We start from the raw sequence: 22,613 nt of genomic DNA, 5'->3' as shown, positions 1-22,613 counted from the left end.
TGGGATTTTCCCAGATCTCTGGTTTTCCACAGGTGCAGGGTGCCTTCAATTGCACTCGTGTGGTACTTAGACCTCGGTGGCAGCAAGCGGTCAACTACATCAACTGCAAGGTCTTCCACTCGCTGAATGTTCAGCTGGTATGCAACCACTACAAACGCATCCTGCAGGTCTGTGTGCGATTCCCTTGGAGTGCCCACACTGCCTACAGTCTCAGAAGGTCTCAGATCCCTGACGTCTACCAGGGCTGATGACACCCGTGCGGCAGCCTCAGACTGCAGAAAAGCAAAGGTATAACAAGGCTCATGCTGCAACTCGCACTTTGGTGGAGCAAACCATTGGGTCTAGTGGAGCCCTGCAATAAAGACCACAGAGGGCCTCACACATCATTGTTGCCTGCTGTGCCCTTCACAACTTGGAGCTGCAATTGGAGGAGGAGCTGCCTGAGGAGGAGATGGAGTAGCTGGAGGTGTCTTCCGATGAGGAGGACATCAACGGGTTGAGGGTACATAGGTCCTCGAAGACGTATTTCCCGGGAATGCATTATTAATGAGGTGCCAGGAAAGGGACGTTACGGCGCGAGAAACCACCACTGCGGTTGGTGGGTAAAACCTCCTTTTTCCCACCCGTTACCACACTTAGGGCGGAATTGTCCCAGGTTTGCACTATGTTTCAGGTGAAACATTTTTCTTCTTAGATAATGGGCGACCACTGTGGTGGTAGCCTTGATCACTATATCAGGACACAGATAAAACTTAGCATTGTGCAAGACAAAGCACTGATCAATTCTAATGCATTTAGTACTTTTGATAGAAGTAATAAAAATGGTAGTGAAAACTTTTCAGATAATTCTTGAAAGGTTTGTAGAAACTTGAGAGGTTGCAAAGATGTTATTAAATGGGGCATAGAAAATGGCTCTCAGAATTAATAGAATAGAGAAGAGGCTTGGCACAGCACAGCAAAAAAGTGTAATCTTTTACAGGTATGCTGCAATCCAAATTGGATTGATGCTACACATTATATTCAACGACAGAATATATAATACCCTTATGAAATGTGGCCCAGAACTCCAACAGATGCAATTTTAAACAGAATTGCGAGTGCTAATTTCTGAATTGAGAGAATGGGCAACTTCGACACTGCTGAGGAGTCTTGCTTTTTCTAATCAGAGAAAGGCAAAAACAAGAAGTGCAGGACACTTGAAATTGAAAACAGATGAGAAGACAGGATAATTCAAGGACTAGTAAGTAAGTAAAACCAAGCTTGGAGTTTTATGAGACTGAAGGAGAGGGGGGAATGGGTGGGGGATGAACTCTTTGGAAAGAATTATTTTGGAAGGAAATGGGTAAGACTTGTTTTCAATACTGTGATGATTCAGGGAGCAGGAAGAGTATGTAGGACAATATATTTGTAGCTTTGGAAGAACAGAGGAAGAAAACTGGGGAGAGGATTAGACATATTAGTATTGATAACATAGACACTGTTGGTTAGATCTTTATTTTCCTGTCATTGCCCTGTCACTCTGAAGTGCTGTGTGAATAATAAAATATTCATCCTTTGCAATGAGAGGAATTGGAGCCCCTACTTTGAGGAATTGCAATCCTACAATAGCATTCCCTGTTTAGACTTCATCATATTTTTCTATAAAATAAGGATATTTAGAATCATACAGAATCAAAGACACATTTATTATTGGGATGATGGTAATTATAAGTAACATGCAAAACTATTGATAACAAAATCAGGGAGTAGATCCTGTTAGTCCAATGGAGAAAGAAACCAGTTTATTGATTAAAATTATTGGTGGGACAACTTCAATTACATTCTCCTCATAAGGAGTTGTATTTTGACGTTTTTATTGTCACATGCAGAATTATCACACGGTTGGATTGAGAGAAATGTATAGAATGTGGCAGACTGTAGTAAATACTTGGATTTGTAAAGACTTAAGATGCTGAACTCAGAAGTGCAACTTGTTTGAGTCTCCAACTCATCCATGACCTGATGTGCTTGTCAGTACAACCTTTTTAATGTATGTTTAAGCATGTGCTAAATGCCTAACAAACTACGAATGTTGACCAAGTAGGAAGTTTATTGACTTGAGAAGTAGATAGAATATTTGATCATGAGTAAAAGTCTTCTTCTAACAATGGGCAGTCCACACTATTCGTGTTATCGATAGGAGGCTCACCCCCGAGGGGGCTGGAATTCCAGCTCACTGGTTTAGATTGCCCTGGCAACTGCCAAGGTTCTGCCATCTGTAGCTGAGCCTGCTCAGGCTTCAGCCCCTAGAGGACACCAACCACAGACATCTCAAGAGCCCTCAACTGAGGTACAGCAACTGCTTGTGCTGCTGCCATTGGCCCAGCACCTCATAAGAGCACTAGATTAGCTAAGAAACCACATAAGATGGGCACTAGAGGTTTCTATCAGGATACTCTGATTTATTGGGGAAAATTGGAAGCCACAAAATACTTATTGAAATCTTTGTATCCGAAATGTGTTCTGGAAGTATCTGGTGTGTAGCACTTGTTTAAGGGAGATTATCCTTATGAGAAACAAACAGCTCCCCAGCCATTACTTTTGCAGATGCTGTTTTAATTGTTTACTGAGAATATTGCACTATTTCTCTGTGGATATTTCCACAAATATAAAAAAAAGTGAATGCATACAATGAACTGATACTAGGCACATAGATATTCCTTAAAAGCTGAACAGTCCTTTAAAATGTGGGAGATATCCACTGAAGGTAGCAAGTTATGGCAATTGGCCATATTCCTTGAGGGACAATGGGCATCTCTCACTGTTAGGGAAAGGCAAGTGGTTATACAGCTTGAGGAGCACCACTTCACACCAAGCCTGGGACAAGGCAAAAAGGCAGGCCTCCATGAATTCTGTTCTGTTCTCCATGAGTTCTGTTGAAGAGTCATACGGACTCGAAACGTTAACTGTGTTCCTCTCTACGGATGATGCCAGACCTGCTGAGTTTTTCCAGGTATTTTATTTTTGTTCTCCATGAATTACCATAAGCCAGTGCAGGGATTGAATTCAAGCCATTTGCATCATATCACACCACACTCCAGCCAACTGAGCTAACTGAGCCCCACATTCATGATAGTAAAGGCAGCTGATTTAAGGAATGAATCATATTTATCATGCTATTAACATGAAGCATTTCCCATGTTCTCTATCATCCTGACCTTTCACTACATAACCACAATTTTTCAATATTGTGCTGTATTAGTGTTGGTGATAAAGTGAGGCAATCTGCTTTTGTCAGTAAAGTGAAATTTTCTGTGAGATAATAGATGCTTTTAACGCTGCAATATTAGCAAATATCCCATGGAGAGGAGCTTTAGTGCATTGAAGATGTGAAATCTTGCAGCACCATCCTCCCAGTAGTAATACATTTTTTAAACAATTAATGGAGCTCCTTTATCCATTTATTAATTATGCATGTATTGTGTGAAGGAACTACATCCTGAATAATGTGTGTGTTCTTCCAGGGAATTGGTCTGTAATTATTAGTTCATCTTAATTCATATGAACATATGAATTAGGAGCAGGAGTAGGCCACTCAGCTCTTTGAGCCTGCTCCGCCATTCAATGAGAGCATGACTAATTTTATTGTAACCTCAACTCCACATTCGCGCCTGCCCCCAACAACCTTTCACCTCCTTCCTTATCAAGAACCTATCTACCTCTGCTTTAAAAATCTTCAAAGACTGCTTCCACCGCCTTTGAGGAAGAGTTTCAAAGACTCATGGCCCTCTGAGAAAAAAAAATTCTCCTCGTCTCTGTCCTAAATGGGCAACCCCTTATTTTTAAACAGTGGCCCCCTAGTACGAGATCCTCCCAGAAGAGGAAACATCCTCTCCACATCCATCCTGTCAAGACCCCTCAGGATCTTATATGTTTTAATCAACTCACCTCTAACTCTTCTAACTCCAGCAGATGCAACCTAGCCTGACCAAACTTTCCTCATAAGACAACCCACCCATTCCAGGTATTAGTTTAGTAAACCTTCTCTCCAATGCATTTACAATCCTTCCTTAAATAAGGAGACCAATAACATACACGTGCTCAAGATGTGGCCTCACCAATACCTTGTATAACTGAAGCATAGCCTCCTTACTTTTGTATTCAATTCCCTTTGCAATAAATGATAACATTATACGAGCTTTCCTAATTACTTGCTGTACCTGCATACTAGCCTTTTGCGATTCATGCACTAGGACAGCCAAATCCCTTTGTATTTCAGAGCTCTGCAATCTCTCACCATTTAGATAATAAGCTTCTTTTCTATTTTTCCTGCCAACTGGACAATTTCACACTTTCCCACTTTATACCCCATTTGCCAGGTCTTTGCCCACTCACTTAACCTATCTATATCCCTTTGTAACCTCCTTGTGTCCTCTTCACATCTTACTATCCTACCTATTTTTGTGTCATCAGCAAATTTAGCACCATACGTTTGGTTCCTTCATCCAAGTCATTTATATAAACTGTAAAAAGTTGAGCCTTCAGCACTGATCCCTGTGGCACACCACTCTTGCCAACCAGAAAAAAACTCATCCTTATACATTGTTAATAAGCCATAGCTCGGTTGTTTAAACTAAATAACCTTTATTTGGTCCAGTGACTCACATAAACAAGACATGAATCTCTTTAACTTACAGTGCAAAATTCATCCTGTGACCACATAACCTTGGCAACCACATGTTTTGTTCAACATTACTGCACGCAATTTATTTTTCCTCATCATTTCAGAAATTTAACCATACAAGTAACTTCCAAGACAAATGACCAAATACTGTGACAGGTATAATGTTGCTACATCCAAAATGTTTTGGAGGGCGGTCAGGGCTTTGGAATGTCATCCAGATATATTTGGTAATTATATACCTAGTGGCAAAAAAAGCTTAAAAACTAGTAGGCAGCACTTCTTAATCACTTCATCATTTGAAATTTGTTCTACAGATATCTGCATTTGTTTCATTTTTAATATTGTTGTTAACAGTCAATAAGATTAAAGATACTATAATAACCTAGATAAGACTGAATAAATGGTCATTGAAAGATTTGATAATGTCAAAAAATGTACATGTGCCTGTCATGAAACTATTAATATATATATAATGTTTTGAAAAATATTTTTATTTTAAAATAGAGGTTTGGTCTGTGGGTATGTCTTAATTGGATTAAAGCCAGCTAGTCTGGGTACTTTGATATGTGCTAGTTTGAGATATGTAAGAAAGATAGCGTGCATTTGCATTTTTTGAAAAGAGCATTCAAGAAGTGGGGTGAAAACTTGATGCTTTTCTGGCAGCTATCAAGCCATATTACTAATAAAATTGGTACAATGAAAGGGGTTTCATTGTTAAAAGATAAAGTTCAAAGAGGCTGGTGAGACAATGAGAATTTGAATTCAATCAGTGGTGGTAGGTATAACTTCAGTCGTTTTTGGGTGTGCAGGCAGAGGCAATGTAAGATCAAAAGGCAGCTCTAAGCTTCCAAATGGTCCAATTGGCTCCACAGTGAAAAGAACCTCATTTTGAATTTGTAAGGTGAAAATGCTTTGCCTGGTGTTTGATTTAGTCCATGGATTATTGTTGCCTTAATGGAGATTAGTTTGGGAATTTGTTAAAAGTTATGATAGTAGTAATTTGTAGCCATGTGTATATATTTTAACTCGTGTAAATTAATAAAATGTTTCAATTAGTTAATGTAAAGCCTCAGGAACTAATAGTCTGATTCCTGAGTTTAGAGTTGCATCTCAAACATAACACTCAGAATTATTGGTTATGGTAGTTGTTTAAAGTTTCTCTCCAGAATTTTTAAATAACTCCGCTTTACCAACTGCCACATGGGTCATAACAGTGCCTATCAAGGTGGCAGGAAAGCAAAATGATAATGAGATCCTTCCATTAAAATCGATAGGACCTCTGCATCCTCAACCTCTTGGGAAGGACATCTGCATCATCAGCCTCTTGGGCAGGAGCTTTGTACCCTCAGCTTCTTGGGCAGGAGCTTTGTACCCTCAGCTTCTTGGATAGGACCTCAGTACCCTCAGCCTCTTGGACAGGACCTCTACATCCTCAGTCCCTTGGACCTCTGTCTCCTCAGCCTCTTGGGCAGGAACACCGTATCCTCAGCTTCTTGGATTTCTGTATCCTCAGCCTCTTGGGCGGGACCTCTGTATCCTCAGCCTTCAAGCATTCCTTGCTTGTTTTCACTCTCACCCAAACCCTTGTAAATATCAGGGTCATAATATCAACAAACTGCCATTACCACAGTGAAATTTCTCAATGTGCTTCACAGGAGTTGAGGAGGTAGGTTTTAAAGAATGTTTTAAAGGAAGAAAGTAAGGCAGAGAGATTTAGGGAAGGATTCGGAGCTTAGAGACTTGGCAGCTGATAAAAGCTGGAGTAATTAAAATCAGGGATGCTTAAGAGACATAACTGGAGGAGAGCACACATCTGGGAGGGTTGTGGGGTTGAGGAGAGTACGGAGATAGGCAGGAGCCAGGCCGTGGAGGGATTTGCAAACAAGGATAAGAATTTTAAAAGCAAGGTATTACTTAACTGGGAGCCAATGTGGTCAGCAGGCACAGAGTTGATGGGTAAATGAGAATTGATGCAAGTTGGACACAGACAGCAAAGATTCGGATGACCTCAAAAAGGGATGGCAGAAAATGGGAGGCCAGCCAGGAGTACATTGGAATCATCAAGTGTGGAGGTAACAAAGGTATGATTGAGAGTTTCAGAAACAGATGAGCTGATGCAGGGGTGGAGTCATGCAACATTATAGGGGAAGAGGTAGGCAATCTTACTGATGGTGCAACTATGTGGCCAGAAGCTCATTTCAGGGTCAAATATGATACCAAGGTTGTAAAGAGTTGGGTTCAGCCTCAGACAGTTGCCAGGAAGAGGTCTTGATTCGGTAGTTAGGAACCAGAGTTTGTAGTGGTAACTGAAGACAACGGCTTTGGTCTTTCCAATATTTTGTTGAGGAAATTTCTATTCATCCAGTATTGGATGTTGGACAAAAGTCAAACAAATCAGCCAATATAGAGACAGTAGAGGGGTTTGAGAAAGGTGGTGGTGAGGTAGGGCTGGGGGTCTTCATGCATGGAAACTGACCATGTGTTTACAGATGATGTCACTGAAGGGCCGCATGTATATGATAAATAGAAGGGGAGCAAGAGTAGTTCATTGGAGATACCAGAGGTAACAGTGTGAGAGGGGAAAGAGAAGCCAGTGCAAGCGATTCTTTAGCTATGATTAAATAGGTAAAAATGAAACGAGGCAAATTCACCCAACTGGGTAATAATGGAGAGATTTTGTAAGTGGATGGTGTGATCAGCCATGTCAAAGGCTGAATACAGGTCAAAAATGACAAGGACAACTAGGTTAGCCTTGTCACAGTCAAGGAGGATGTCATTTCTGACTTTGACAAGAACCATTTCAGAATTGTGGCTGGGATGGAAACTTGATTGAAGGGATTCAAACACGGAGTTCTGGGAAAATGGGAACAGATTTTGCAGACAACAGCACATTTGAGAACTTTGGAGCAAAATGGGAGATTGCAAGTGGGCGGTAGTTTAATAAGAAAAAGGGTCAAGGTTTCTTTTTCGAGGGGTGAGGTGATGACAGCAAATTTGAAGGAAGGGTGGACAGCACCTGAGGAGAAAGGACCATTAGCAGTATCAGCTAACATGAGAGCCAGGAGAGGAGTTAAGTTGGTCAGTAGTTTCGTGGGAATTGGGTTGAGGGAGCATGAGGTGAGTTTCATGGACAAGATGAGGGATGTTGGGAGAGAAACTAGAGAAAGGTATCCGTGTATTTTTTAGTGTTAGAAATGTAACATTTTACCTCAAGGTAGTCACATGCAAAAGTTCCTGCAGGGGAGCATGTTAAACATCGGAAACTGCACTTCAGGTCTCAGGATACCTGTGAGCCACACAACAGGAGATTTACTAGTTTGTACTTAAAAGTTCAAATGCATACAGCATTGTGTACATTATTAGATTTTTTTAATGAGTTGTCTATATTGATAAAGTTATACAAGATGGAATGTATCCACCCAATTAATAAATGTGAACGATCCACTTTCAAAATGGGAAGAGTAGCCATACAATAATTGAGATTCTGGGTAATTACATTAGCCAGGTAACAGTTAATAAAATATGGAAAATTAGAACATTTGCTGTGGGCAAATCCACAAGAATCAAGTGGATAACTTCTAGACCTGAACTTCAGCAAAAGAAAGAAAATATTAAGAAATCAGGAAGTGATGGGGTTTGGAATATGTAAAATTGGTAAATAATTTAATTAACAAAGAAAACAGTAAAGCAGAAAAGGTAATTCATTGTGCTGCTATTAGGGACTAAAAGAGGTCTTACATTATATATTTGGTGAATGTAATGTAATTCTATTGCATATAAACAACAATTACGGATTGCATCATCTTCTAAAAGTTGAAGCAGTCTTTCTGAAATCCCCTTAAAGCCACCGTTAGAAATTTAATTAAAATCTGCAAGTTGACAATGAAATACTGTATACCAAGGCTTAAATAGGTGATCAAACCTCTTACAGTTAAAAAAAACAGCAAACAGGGCATGTACCTGAGAATGGAATATATTGTTTTTCCAGTCTTCACAAAAAAATTATTATTTCAACTCCTCCAATAAAAAATTGGGCGATGCCTGTCAGATTTACTGACTGAATCTAAAGTCACAGATGGCACATGATTAATTACAGAAATTAAGAAAGAATTAAGCCCTTAGAACTCACACAGTACATCAAAAGATGTAAAAAAACATATGAAGGTGGAAACAGTGGGAGAGTTGCCAGTAATCTCAGAGATGGGGGGGCTCAGAGATTTCCATCAGGGAAAATAGTGTTTATAGGTTCGCTGCTAATGAAAGAACTGAAGCATGACCCTCACTGGTATGTACCTGTTAACTTTATATTAGTTGTAGGGAAGATATTGGAGGCCAATAATAAGTGATGCAATTCAGGGACATTTGCCTAAATTGAACATGATAGATGAGCATTTGCAAAGATTTAGGAAGTATGAGTCATGCCTGTCAAAAGTATTAGATTTTTAAAAGGTTGTCATGACTGTAGAATAGGAAAATGGATTGTGTGTTATGTAATCCAATTTCAAGAAGCCATTTGGTGAGACCCCTCACAAGTAACATTTTAATATAGATACATAGGGCAGAATTTTGAAGTCGTTGGGTGGGCGTGGTGAGTGCGCCCGGGAGCAGCCAGGAAACCGTCCGCCTCCCGCGCTCAGCCTCCGACTGCGATTTCACGCTGGCGGCCCAATTAAGGCCTGCCCAGTGTGAAACACGGCACTTCACTGGTCGGGAACGGCTGAGCGGGGACAGATAGTTGTTGGCCACCGGGTACAATGGTGACCCAGAAGCCGGTTTAAAAACGGCCCAGGCAGCCCAGAAAGGCTACAACAGAAGGACGCCTGTTCTGCGTTGTCTCAATGGAGTCTAGTGTGGCTTGAGACGCCGGGCGGGAGGGCAGGTCGGGTGGGCACTCGGCCTCCCGCTTTTCAGGTCAGTGCCTCACCATCCTGCTGGAGGAGGTGGCTGCCAGGAGGGACACCCTTGTCTGCAGAGATGGGAGGAGAAGGCCACCACACTTCACTAAGAGGGCATGGGAGGAGGTGGCAGGGTTGGTTAGCAGCCATCATTCAGAGCGCCCTGAGAGGAGCCTGTATATAATTTAGTAAGAAATGAGTGTACAAATACTAGGAAGCGGATATATTATCATGGCCCAAACCTTCTGGCCTCAGGATCGTCAGAAATCGGGCATACGACTGAGATGTGCGTCGGGAACCTATGGAAGTCCTGATGTGTTGACCCACATGGGGGTTGCCTGGAAAATTTCAACTTCTGATGGGCAATTCCCCTGCTGCCCAGGGCTTTGTGTGAACATCTCTGATGCAGAGCAGTATCAAGTTCGGGGAAAGGAATTTTCAACAAGAGAGGCAATCGAATGATGTTCAGGTTAGCAGTGAGAAAAACATCTCATTTTGCGGGTGATGTTAATCTGACACTTATCCTTTGGTACACGAGAATTTTTTGAGGATCTCCAGAATCAAACAGGTTATGTTATAATATAGATTATAAACAGATGTCATTGATTATTTTCAAAAAATAAATCACATTACCAAATTCAAATCAAATTCTGGAGTTTGGTATTGTGTTGATCCATTTGCATTGTCCCATATTAAAAAGCTTTATGTGACTTGATAGCACATTGTATTTGCCTCCTTTGCTTTCTGAATCATTTCTGGCTGCTCCTGGCCAAATGAGATTGTGGGGAAAAAGGGAAAACATAGCTATGACTGTGGGGGCCAGTGACCTAGGGAATAGGAGACTTGAGTGGCACTGGCAATGACAACAACGGTAACAATAATTGTAAGTGGTGAATATTGCAAGAGACCAGTGAGCTGCCATCCAGGATCTTGGTGTAGGACTAGGGTACACATCATAAAGCAGGAAAAAGACTACCCATTATCATCAGTACCAAAAGGTCCAGCAGTTTATCTCAATTTTTAATCTGAACTTCATGCTCAGCCAACACAGCATCTTATTGTATCAGCATGGATTAAAACATGCTATCTACAACATACCGGTGAGAATGCTATTGAATAAAAGTCAGAAAATTTTCTTCAGTTTTAAACAAGAGTCCAGTGAATTCTTATTGATGTCATCTTAAAACTGCCATCTGCTGTGTTGTGGAAAAACCAAGGGGGGTTTTACGTCCCAGGGCGGGAGTGCACCCAACCCAGTTGGGCATAAAATCACACATCCTGATGTCATTGTGCACTCCTGCAACATTTCGGTCAGCAGGCACGTGCAAGAGTTGTCAGCGCATCCGCCAACAATTCAGAGGCCTATTAAGGCCCTTAGGCAAGTAATTCGCAGAATTACAGAATCACACAGTGCAGAATAGGCCCTTCAGCCCATCGGGTTTGCACCAACACTTGAGAAACATCTGACCTACCTACCTAATCCCATTTACCAGCACTTGGCCCATAGCCTTGAATGTTATGATGTGCCAAGTGCTCATCCAGGTACTTTTTAAAGGATGTGAGGCTAACCCGCCTCCACCACCCTCCCAGGCAGTGCATTGCAGACCGTCACCACCCTCTGAGTAAAAACGTTTTTCCTCATATCCCCACTAAACCTCCTGCCCCTCACCTTGAACTTATATCCCCTTGTGACTGACCCTTCAACTAAGGGGAACAGCTGCTCCCATAATTTTGTACACCTCGATCAGGTCACCCCTCAGTCTTCTCTGCTCCAACGAAAATAACCCAAATCTATCCAACCTCTCTTCATAACTTAAATGTTTCATCCCAGGCAACATCCTGGTGAATCTCCTCTGCACCCCCTCCAGTGCAATCACATCCTTCCTATAATGTGGCGACCAGAACTGCACACAGTACTCCAGCTGTGGCCTCACCAAGGTTCTATACAACTCCAGTATGACCTCCCTACTATTGTAATCTATGCCTCGATTGATAAAGGGAAGTGTCCCATATGGTTTTTTCAGCACCTATCTAACATGCCCCTCTACCTTCAGAGATCTATGGACACACACGCCAAGGTCCCTTTATTCCTCAGAATTTCCTAGTGTCATGCCATTCATTGAATACTTCCTTTTCAAATTACTCCTTCCAAAGTGTATCACCTCACACTTTTCAGGGTTAAATTGCATCTGCCACTTATCTGCCCATTTGACCATCCCGTCTATATCTTCCTGTAGCCCAAGACACTCAACCTCACTGTTAACCACCCGGCCAATCTTTGTGTCATCTACAAACTTACTAAGCCTATCCCCCACATAGTCAACTATGTCGTTTATATAGATGACAAATAATAGGGGACCGAGCACAGATCCCTGTGGTACGCCACAGGACACTGGCTTCCGGTCACTAAAGTATCCTTCTGTCATCACCCCCTGTCTCCTACGACTAAGCCAATTTTGAATCCACCTTACCCTGTATCCCATGTGCATTTGACTTCTTTATAAGTCTCCCATGTGGGACCTTGTCAAAGGTTTTGCTGAAATCCATATAAACTACATCAGGTGTACTACCCTCATCTACACACCTGGTCACCTCCTCAAAAAGTTCAATCAAATTTGTTAGGCATGACCTCCCTGTGACAAAGCCATGCTGACTATCCCTGATCAAACCTTGCCTCTCCAAGTGGAGGTAGATTCTCTCCTTCAGAATTTTCTCCGATAGTTTCCCTACCACTGACGTGAGACTCATTGGCCTGTAGTTCCCTGGCCTATCTCTACAACCCTTCTTAAATAGCGGAACCACATTAGCTGTTCTCCAGTCCTCTGGCACCTCCCCCATGGCCAGAGAGGAATTAAAAATTTGGGTCAGTACCCCTGCGATCTCCTCCCTTGCCACCCTCAGCAATCTGGGACACAAATCACCCGGACCTGGAGATTTGTCCACTTTTAAGCCTGCCAACACCTCCAATACCTTGTCACTCCCTATATCAATTTGCTCAAGAACCTCGCAGTCTCTCTTCCCGAGTTTGATACCTTCATCCTCATTCTCTTGGGTGAAGATGGATGTGAAGTATTCATTCAACACTCTAGCGATGTCATCTGGCTCTATCCATAGATTGCCCCCATGGTCCCTTATGGGCCCTACTCTAATTTGTACTTTTCACTGCCCGTTCGGTTGGTGGGCAGGCGAGTTGGCCAGGTGGCCTTTGCATTTTTCATGAAACTTCATCCATGGGCACGATAAGGTTTCCAACGGTAAATAAAAAGCCAGAAAAAAATGTTCAACTTCATTTTAAACATGTCTCTCTTAATGTGACTGAGTCACATGTGGGGATATGTTTATATCATTTCTAAAATCTTTATTTTCCTTTACACAATTCTTCAGTTCCCTGAGGCAGCCCTATGCCCTCAGGAAGCTTTCAGCACGCGGTCCCTGTGCATGCGCAGGCTTCAGCGCTCACACTCCTCCCAACCCCATCCTGGCAGCGCTGGGCATTTCAGCTCGCCTTTTACTAATGGCTAGCTGGCCATTAATTGGCCAGCCAGTGTGAATTCACGGTCGGGGGCCGATCGCGGGCAGTGGACCTTTTCCCGGCTGCTCCCAGGCCAGCCTGCCTGCTGGGTCCACCTGACGAACGGAAAATCCTGCCCAACTTTAGTTTGGGGAGAGAAGTCAGCAAATGGGCAAAGATCTGGCAAATGGAGTATAATGTGGGCAAATATGTAGTTGTTCATTTTGGCAGGAAGAATAAAAAAGCATTTTATCTAAATGGTGAAAGATTGCAGAGCTCTGGGACTTAGAGGGATCTAGGTATCCTCATCCATGAATCACAAAAGGCTAGTATGCAGGTACAGCAGGTAATTAGGAAAGCTAATAGAATATTATTGTTTATTGCAAGGGGAATTGAATATAAAAGTAGGGAGGTTATGCTTCAGTTGTACAGAATACTGGTGAGTACTGTGTACAGTAGTAGTCTCCCTATTTAAGGAATGATGTAAATGTGTTAGAAGCAGTTCAGAGAAGGTTTACCAGACTACTACCTGGGCAGGTTATTTTATGAGGGAAGGTTGGTAAGGCTAGACTTGTATTCACTGGAGCTTAGAAGAGTAAGAGGCAACTTGATTGAAACATATAAGATCCTGAGGGGTCTTGGTAGTGTGTATGTGGAAAGGATGTTTCCTCTTGTGGGAGAATCTTGAACTAAGGGTCACTGTTTAAAAAATAAGGGATTGCTCATTTAAAAGAGAGATGAAGATAATTTTTTTCTCTTAGAGGGTAGCGAGTCTTTGGAATTCTCTTCCTCAAAAGCAGTGGAAGCAGAGTCTTTGAATATTTTTAAGACAGAGGTAGATAGATTCTTGGTAACTAAGGGAGTGAAAGGTTATCGGGGGTAGGTGGGAGGTCACAATAGATCAGCCATGATCTTATTGAATGGCGGAGCAGGCTCAAGGGGCCGAGTGGCCTCCTCCTGTACCTAATTTGTATGTTCATATGTTCATAAATCTAAAAGGGATTCAATAGAGGAACTGTTACTTTAAATAGATAGGCATGTTTTGAGAAAGGTAATTAGGAAAAACTGATGAACTTTGAGTTTACTTTCAGAAGGTAACATTTCTGAAGTCAATTAGTATGGCACATTATTAGCAGCCCATGATTTCACTGCAGGAGTTCCTCAGGGTAGTGTCCTAGGCCCAACCATCTTCAGCTGCTTCATCAATGACCTTCCTTCCATCATAAGGTCAGAAGTGAGGATGGTTGGCGATGACTTGCACAGTTTTCAGTACCATTCGCAACTCCTCAAACACTGAAGCAGTCTGTGTCCATGGGCAGCAAGACTGGACAGCATTCAGACTTGGGCTGATAAATAGCAAGTAAAATTCACACCACACAAGTGCCAGACAATGACGACATACTAACCATCTGCCCTGTATGTTCAGCAGCATTACCATGACGGGATCCCCTACTATTAATATTCTGGGAGTTACCATTGACTAGAAACTGAACTGGACCAGCCATATATATACTGTAGCTACAAGAGCAAGTGAAAGGCTAAGAATTCTGTGCCAAGCACCTGCTGACTCCCTAAAGCGTGTCCATTAACTACAAGGCACAAGTCAGAAATATGTTGGAATACTCTCCACTTACCTGAATGAATGCAACTCAGCAGTACTCTGAACTCAACACCTTCCAAGACAAAGCAGCCTGCCTGATCAGCATCTTAAACATTCACTCACTTGGCCACTGACACACAGTGGCAGCAGTGTATACTATCTACAAGATGCACTGCAGCTACTCGCCAAGGCTTCTTCGATAGCACCTTCCAAACCCGCAAAATTTACCATCTTAGAAGAACAAGGGCAGGAGATGCATGGCAACACCATTACATGCAAGTTCCCTTCCACATCACTCTCCATTCTGACTTAGAGCCATATCACCATTCTCTCACTGCTGTTGGGTCAAAATCTTGGAAATCCCTCCCTAACAGCACTATGGGTGTCCCTGCACCACATGGATGGCAGCAATTCAAGAAAGCAGCTCACCACAACTTCCTCAAGGGTAATTAGGGATGGGCTGGTTTTGCCACCCACATCCCTAAAATGAATAATAAAAATATTGCTCACCAAATGGTAGAAGATGAGTTCCCTCTATTTCCACTCCAAACCAACCCGTAGGTAGGTTCTGGGAAGAGGAGGTAAAGTAGAGGTGGGAAGTCGAAGTGGCTTCTTGCTCCTTCTGGTTCTGCAGGAATGTAACTTTTTAAAGGTTTTTTGGCCATTGCAGCTTTCGGTCATCCATTTAAGAATTACGGTTAGTTTGCTCAGTCAGAGTACAACATGCATGAGGCAAGCTCTGATCATTTGTACTCAAATTTTATACCAGGGTTCTATGGCCTTGATTTTTATATATAAGGGATCTAATGTCTCTTTCAGGTAGATGATGTGGACACATGCAAAGAGTTTGCTTCTAATATCAAGACCCAATTACTTGCAGTAGATGGGGCGCAAGAGGTCAGCACCTGAAATTTTCAGGCACAACAACCAATTGAATTTCTTTGGTATTTTTAAAAATCATAGATTCCTGAATGTGATTTAATCAAGGTTCAACATGATGCCCATAAACCACTCAGTGCTTTACAACATAGGTTGAATCCTTGATTAAAGTGCAGTCTTAACTCATGATGTATTTGATGTATTTCATATCACTTCCTATGTAACCCTACATAATTATTGCATCTATACTTGTCAGGAGGGTTCTCTTGTGAATTAATTCATACAAAATTGGTCTAGTTGATAGCATTAATTCAAATTATCTTCAGATTACTTTTGCCATTTTGTTCCCTATTTCAAAAAAAGTGATTAAAAATTAATCCTGCTACAATATGTATTACAGAGTCTTGGTGCTACTAAGTGTATTACACTTGTATTGAAGCAGTAAGAGCCTGTTTCTGTGTTTGTGGAAAGTCACAAGTCATTATCATCACAGATGTGAATAACATGTAAAAAGCCTCAAAGAAGTCAACAAAATCCATTCAATACTGATCCTGAGCTATTCACTTAAAATGCAGCTTTCTTTTTTAATGTGGTGAGGAATCAGTCAAAAGGTATAGGCTAGTAATTGAAAACCAACTAAAGTTCAGAATCACTCACCTTCACTGCAGTCAATTACATTCCTGCGAAATAACAATGACCATGATAGCCAACTGAAATAAACATTTCCCCTTGCTTTAATTCAATAAAAATAAGGTGTCAGAAACATTTCTCAATTCATATGAGCCTCATTACTTCAAGTGTCCTACATCATTCAATGATACCAGGCATTTATAAGATTAATTAACACATTTTGTGATGATCCATGTGCTTTTGGGGGAAAAAACCCTATATTTTAGGTTGGAATCATGGTCGCTTTAAGAACTATGTTTCTCTAGGTAAAGCACCGGGCTTCCAGTAAGTGATCATGTGGCCTGGGAGATAAACAGTAGAGAAAGGGTCAACAAGAAGTCAATTGTAGGGAGAGTAGATTGTGGGTGTGGCTCAGGTTCCAAGTAGAGTTTTTGTTTTAAAACAAGCTGAGTGCAGGAAACATGTCTTTCAAGCAGAGTTCCATTGAAATTCTGTGTATGCTGGCTAAAAGGGTGTATAAATCTTGGTAACTGAGGGACTCTGCTAACATTGAGGTGAACTTCTGGGATCGTGAAGCTGAGAAGAGAGAGCTTCAGATGCAAGACTCCAGAGCAGAAGAATATTAGGCCAAGGAGAGTTCTGATCTGCGGTGTTTATGCTTAAGATGTTAACAACAGCTGTGTTGAACTGGGAATCTAAGAGATTTGGATGGAGAGTTGAATGGACAACATTGCCAGAAGTAAGCAAAAGGCCTGAGAAATCTCAGCCCTTATACGAATCTTTGGAAATAGTACTCAGACCAAGTGGGCAATCTTCCAATGTTTGATAAGTATCTGACTTGAGTTATTGGGGTGTAAGTCAAATGGGTGTAGAAGGAAATTTGAGTTAAGGTTTGGTGTAAAGTATAAGTATCTGTGTTCATTGTGCTTTCAATATATTTTATATAACAGGCTACTTAAGATAGACTGTAGTTGTTAGTAATCATGCTCTTTGATATTTGGTGTAGTAAAATGTTTTTGTTTTAAACTTTGAACCTTGTGGCTTCATTCTTGCAATAAATACCTAGGTTTTCAGATCTAAGAAAAAAGCATTACTGGTCTCTACCGAGATCATAATTTATATTATATAATAAAGATACCTAGACATTTAATAAAAATATTGCTCTGATTAGTACATCCTATTAGCAGGGATCAATCAGATGCTGGACTCAAATGCTTCTCCTAGCAAATGAGGTTTAGGTTTCTAATCTCACACTTCTCTGTCCACACCTGTTTTATCTGCCATTATCTCTAAGCATAAGTACCTTGCACCTTCTTCCTAGTAGAATAACATAAGCCTTCCTATGATCACTACCAATCAAACCAGCCAGGTTTACTGTCAGGCAGACTTCAGAACAGGTCACATGACCTCCTTTATTTTACCTTAAACTTAAAGACACAGTCCCAGATCGTAACAATTTAAAAACCTCATAATTGTAACTGTATGATGCTCTGTACCTGGGACGGCATTCATTCCAGTCAATTGCATGTGTTCCTGACTCATTCAGGAATCCTAAGTGAACCCTTAGCCTCTGATCAGTGGCAGTGCCAGTTAGAGGATGACCTCAACGCACAGAAACTCTTTGCTTCCACTAGAAGACCCTCCTACATGTAAGAGCTGCCATCAATATATACATAAAATGTGCGTGCAATTTGTTTTGGATGAGGCATGCTGCTCACATCCTGGCTCTACACTGGAGAGATGTCACTGGCCTTGCAAGAAGCAGAGATTCTGCATTCTCAGTGGAAAATTCTCTTCAAAGTTACAGTGCTGGAACTCCTGAGGAAATCAGGGACCAATGTGTCATGAAATTGTAAGTGCAATCAAAAAGAATATGTTGTTGCGCTTGGCAACCAGAACAATTCTTCTCCCATTTTTGTGATTAGATTGTAGAAAGCCAACTGGTCAGTAATTCTACAACATGCCAGTTTTCCCAATTAAATTTATCAGGTGGTACATTCTATTCCAGGGGCTGGATTGTATGCCTGGGTGTGTTTTTGGCAGGGAGTTGGGGGGTGGCATATAAAATGCATTGGGTGGCAAGCCAATCACACCTTTCACACCTTCACACCCATCCCTGAGCTGTCTCCTATAACATGGTAGATGTGCGGCGCTAACACTGGCAGCCCGCCCATCATTTTAAAATAAATAATTAAGGGCCAGTTGAGCTTGATAACAAGTCAATTGACCAGGATAATATACCTGCCCACTCCCTAATATGGTTGGCGTGGGCAGGCAGGCCGGAGTTGGCAGGCTGTTTTTTAAACACAAGTATTTAAAAGGTGGGAAGGCAGAGAGGTCCTTTGGGGGGGATGTCCTTTGTACAGCAGGGGCACCACCCCCAAAGCTTTACCTCCCCCCTTTTATTCCCTCCCACCTGTTCTCCAAAACCAGTGTCCCCAAACCCTTTTGGCTCCTCCCTAAACTGCCTGATCCCTTCCCACCCAAAAAAGCCTGTCACTGGCTCCTGCATCCATCATCTCTCTGCTTCGACCTGCTTGCAGTCCCTTGGCAGTGCCCACTACTGAGCTCTGGCACTGCCAGGACTGCTGGAGCTGCCAGTCAAACCGATTGACTGACAGCTCTCAAGGGCGGGACTTTCTCCCTCTGCGGGGTGGAAGTCCCACTATCGCTTTGCTTAGCCTGCCCGGAGCACGTTATGGCTGCGGGATGGGCTTCTTTTGGGTGTGTAGGGGCCGGTTGACTTTCCTTCCAGGGGGGCTGAGTAAAATCCAGCCCAAAAGCACAGCAGGTCTTTTATGGAATTTGGAATAATCACTGGCACTCTCATTAGCAGCATTAACTGAAAAAGCTTTGTTCCTTTTCATGTCCTCATACAGGGTGACATACCTAACCAGCTGACATGCACGACAGCGAAAGCTAAGAAAGAAGCCACTAACAACAAGAAGCCAAGACAAATGAACAACAGCAACTAGCTTCTCCAGGAAAATTTCAGGAGCTACAGGCCAGTGCAAAACAAGTCCAAAGGAACAAATTGTTACCATGGGCAACAGAAACATAAACCATCAGGAAAATGGTTTACAACTACTGCAAGCATTAGCAGCTGCACCCTAGTGGACCTGCCTCTCCAGTAATTGGACATCCAGGAAACTGCATTAATTCACATTTTAATAGAGGAATATTCAGATAAGAATCCTGCAAATTCTATCAGATTTACAGCATATGTGGCTAGCTGACAAATAAAAGAGGAGATTTTCCATAGTGTTTATGATGGCGAAAAAGTGTGGTACAGACTTTGCGCTCATCCCCAAGACATGTCCAATCTTGATGCACCTTCCAAAGTTGGACTTAATTATATATTCACTTGATCTAATGTCATTTTATTTAGCAATTACTGGGATCTCTTAGATTTGTTTCTGGGGGGCGAGAATTCATTATTCCGGGCAAACTTTGGGAAGAAGATTATTTTCAGTACAGATTTATAATGGAGCACTGGCAAGTCCCCTAATTTTCCAAGTCTGCACTGCTGCTTTGTGCCTTTTGACATTCCAGGGTATCTTTCCTATGGGGAAATGATACAGAGGTGGCACAAAGTCTCAGTGCAATCTGAACCATTCAGTGGAGTCAGCTAAGATAATGCTACCTACCTTATACAAGTAGTTTGGCAAAGTAAATGTGTCACAGAATGCTTCCATTGCAAATTGACTGCTGCTCTGCGTAATTAGTTAGGCTATTGTAAAGCCTTTTGAATGCTTACTGTGCATGTCCATATCCAGTAGGAAACCAATTCTACTGTGACTGAACCTTTTGGTCCATTGACATCTTGATCGAAGGATTTGTTATAGGAAGTCATAACAAAACCCAAGTGCATTTTCCTTTATGGAGAAATCCACAACCCAATTATGCATAGCCATCTATCTAAAATGCAATCTCCAATATAGAAATTTCTTGGAAATATGTAGTGGATCTACCAAAATAGGTTCTTCAAACTAATACTGAATCTCACGCATGTGCTTATATTGCTATCATGAAAGATCTTCAGCACCAATTTACAAGAGGTTCTTATCTCTGCTTCAGAAAAAGCCATTTGATGAGCCAGACTTCCCCATTTGCTGCCCAGATGTCTTCTCACACTGCCCAGGGAGTTACTTCTGCTAGCATAAGTAATGAGCATAAGAACACATGGGGGAGAATTTTCTTCCCGCTGGGCGGGCTGAGCAGGAGTGGGTGCGGGCGGGCGTGCAGCTGATTGCCGCCTGTGATCAATTGCGTGCCGCCATTTTATGTGGGTGGGCCAATTAAGGCTCAGCATTACCTGTGCAGGTGGGAGGAGGAGGAAGAGTCGGGTCCTGTGCTCTTTTGCGCACGCAAGCAGAAGAGCACAGAAATCTCCCTGAGACACAGAGCAGCCTCAGGGAGATTAATTTGATTATGAAAAATTGTAAAAAAGACTTTTTGAAAATATTCAGACATGTCCCCTCATGTGACAGTGTCACATAAGCTGGGACATGTCTACAAATTTTAATAAAAATTTTTATTAAAGTTAGAAACCCTTCATGAAACCTCACCCCACCCGTGGATGAGGTTCCATGAAAAATGCAAAGGCCGCCTGGGCTCTTCGCCTGCCCACCAACATTAAGGTTGGACAAGCAGCCCTGACAAGTACTTCAATTAGTTGATTAATGGCCTTAATAGGCCTTTGACAGTTCGGCGGGCGCGCAGCCAACTCCGGTGCGCATCCGCCGAACTGAAGATCGGAATGACGCGCGGTGATGTCGGGACATACGCCTGAAGTCACCAGGTGTCATTTTACGCGTCGGTATGCGGGGCCCACCCCCGCACGCCAACCAGAAGATTCTGCCCAGGAAATAGGAACAGGAATAGGCCAATCAGCCCCTTGAGCCTGTTACACCATTCAATAAGATCATGGCTGGTCTGATCATGGCCTCAAATCCACTTTCCTGCCTGCCCTCCATAACCCTTGACTCCTTTGTAGATCAGAAATCCATCTCACTCAGCGTTGAATGTAATGTTCACTTTTGGCCTTGCTTTTAGATGAGCCTAATCCTAAACCTCCTCCGTACATTTATGGCTTTTAAAGTAGTAAAATTTCAAGCATCTTGCAAATGGATATAACCTTGGAGACCCCAGTAAAGCAAGACACCCACAATTAAAGATGCCTGCTCTTCTGGCTGGGTATCTGCAACACTACTTCAAGTTGTCAGTAGTTTATTCCATGATCATCTGGTAAACCCATGAACTGCTTTGTGTCTGCGTTCAAATTCTGACTATTGTTCTTGCAATAATATGCCTGGGTATACAAAGGGACCTTGGTGTGTGTGTCCATCGATCTCTGGAAGCAGAGGGGCATGTTAGAGGGGCGGTGAAAAAGGCATATGGGACACTTCCCTTTATCATTCGAGGCATAGATTACAAAAGTAGGGAGGTCATGTTGGAGTTGTATAGAACCTTGGTGAGGCCACAGCTGGAGTACTGTGTGCAGTTCTGGTCGCCACATTATGGGAAGGATGTGATTGCACTGGAGGGGGTGCAGAGGTGATTCACCAGGATGTTGCCTGGAATGCAACACTTAAGTTATGAAGAGAGGTTGGATAGACTTGGGTTGTTTTCGTTGGAGCAGAGAAGACTGAGGAGCGACCTGATCGAGGTGTACAAAATTATAAGGGGCATGGACAGGGTGGATAGGGAGCAGCTGTTCCCCTTAGTTGAAGGGTCAGTCACGAGGGGACACAAGTTCAAGGTGAGGGGCAGGAGGTTTAGGGGGATGTGAGGAAAAACTTTTTTACCCAGAGGGTGGTGACGGTCTGGAATGCGCTGCCTGGGAGGGTGATGGAGGCGGGTTGCCTCACATCCTTTAAAAAGTACCTGGATGAGCACTTGGCACATCATAACATTCAAGGCGATGGGCCAAGTGCTGGTAAATGGGATTAGGTAGGTAGGTCAGGTGTTTCTCACGTGTCGGTGCAGACTCGATGGGCCGAAGGGCCTCTTCTGCACTGTGTGATTCTGTGATTCTGTGATTTTGTAATCAGCAGTGAAGGAATGGCGCTTGCCAGTTTCCTCACTGACAGCTGTCCAAAAGGTTTTTCAGGCTTTAGAGTTGAAGACTTACGCTAATCTGGCATCTGTTTCAGTGCAGCACTTGCCACAGGACAGCAGCAGCATCCATCAGCAAGAAAGAAACAATGTGTCTTTGACCAATCAGATTGACGAATCCTCACTGAGCCATGCAGAGTCTAAGACAGGCAGTATAAAGCAGAAAGTTTAAATTAGATTTAAATCGTGTACAAGAAAGCAGAATAAAGATTGGGAAAGACAGATGGAGTTAAGAGAGAAAGAAAGATAAAAGAGACAGACAGACAGGGTACTGATGCTCACACTGCTCATGGAATATAAAATGTTGCTCCCTTTGAA

The 22,613-nt window shown here is 42.4% G+C and overlaps 1 protein-coding gene across 1 annotated transcript in view; it reads left to right on the top strand.

Annotated features, from left to right (window-relative positions):
• Window positions 1-22,204, top strand: part of ap1s3a (adaptor related protein complex 1 subunit sigma 3a) — a 153,542-nt gene extending 131,338 nt beyond the window's left edge. Inside the window, exon 6 of the transcript XR_013579592.1 lies at window positions 22,144-22,204. The gene's annotated coding sequence lies outside the window, so the exon portion shown is untranslated. The remainder of the gene's footprint in view (window positions 1-22,143) is intronic.
• Window positions 22,205-22,613: the final 409 nt, after the last annotated feature.

Source organism: Cetorhinus maximus, chromosome 19 (assembly GCF_964194155.1).
Source record: "Cetorhinus maximus chromosome 19, sCetMax3.hap1.1, whole genome shotgun sequence".
NCBI classification, from domain to species: Eukaryota; Metazoa; Chordata; class Chondrichthyes; order Lamniformes; family Cetorhinidae; genus Cetorhinus; species Cetorhinus maximus.
This window is presented reverse-complemented; position numbering and strand designations above follow the sequence as displayed.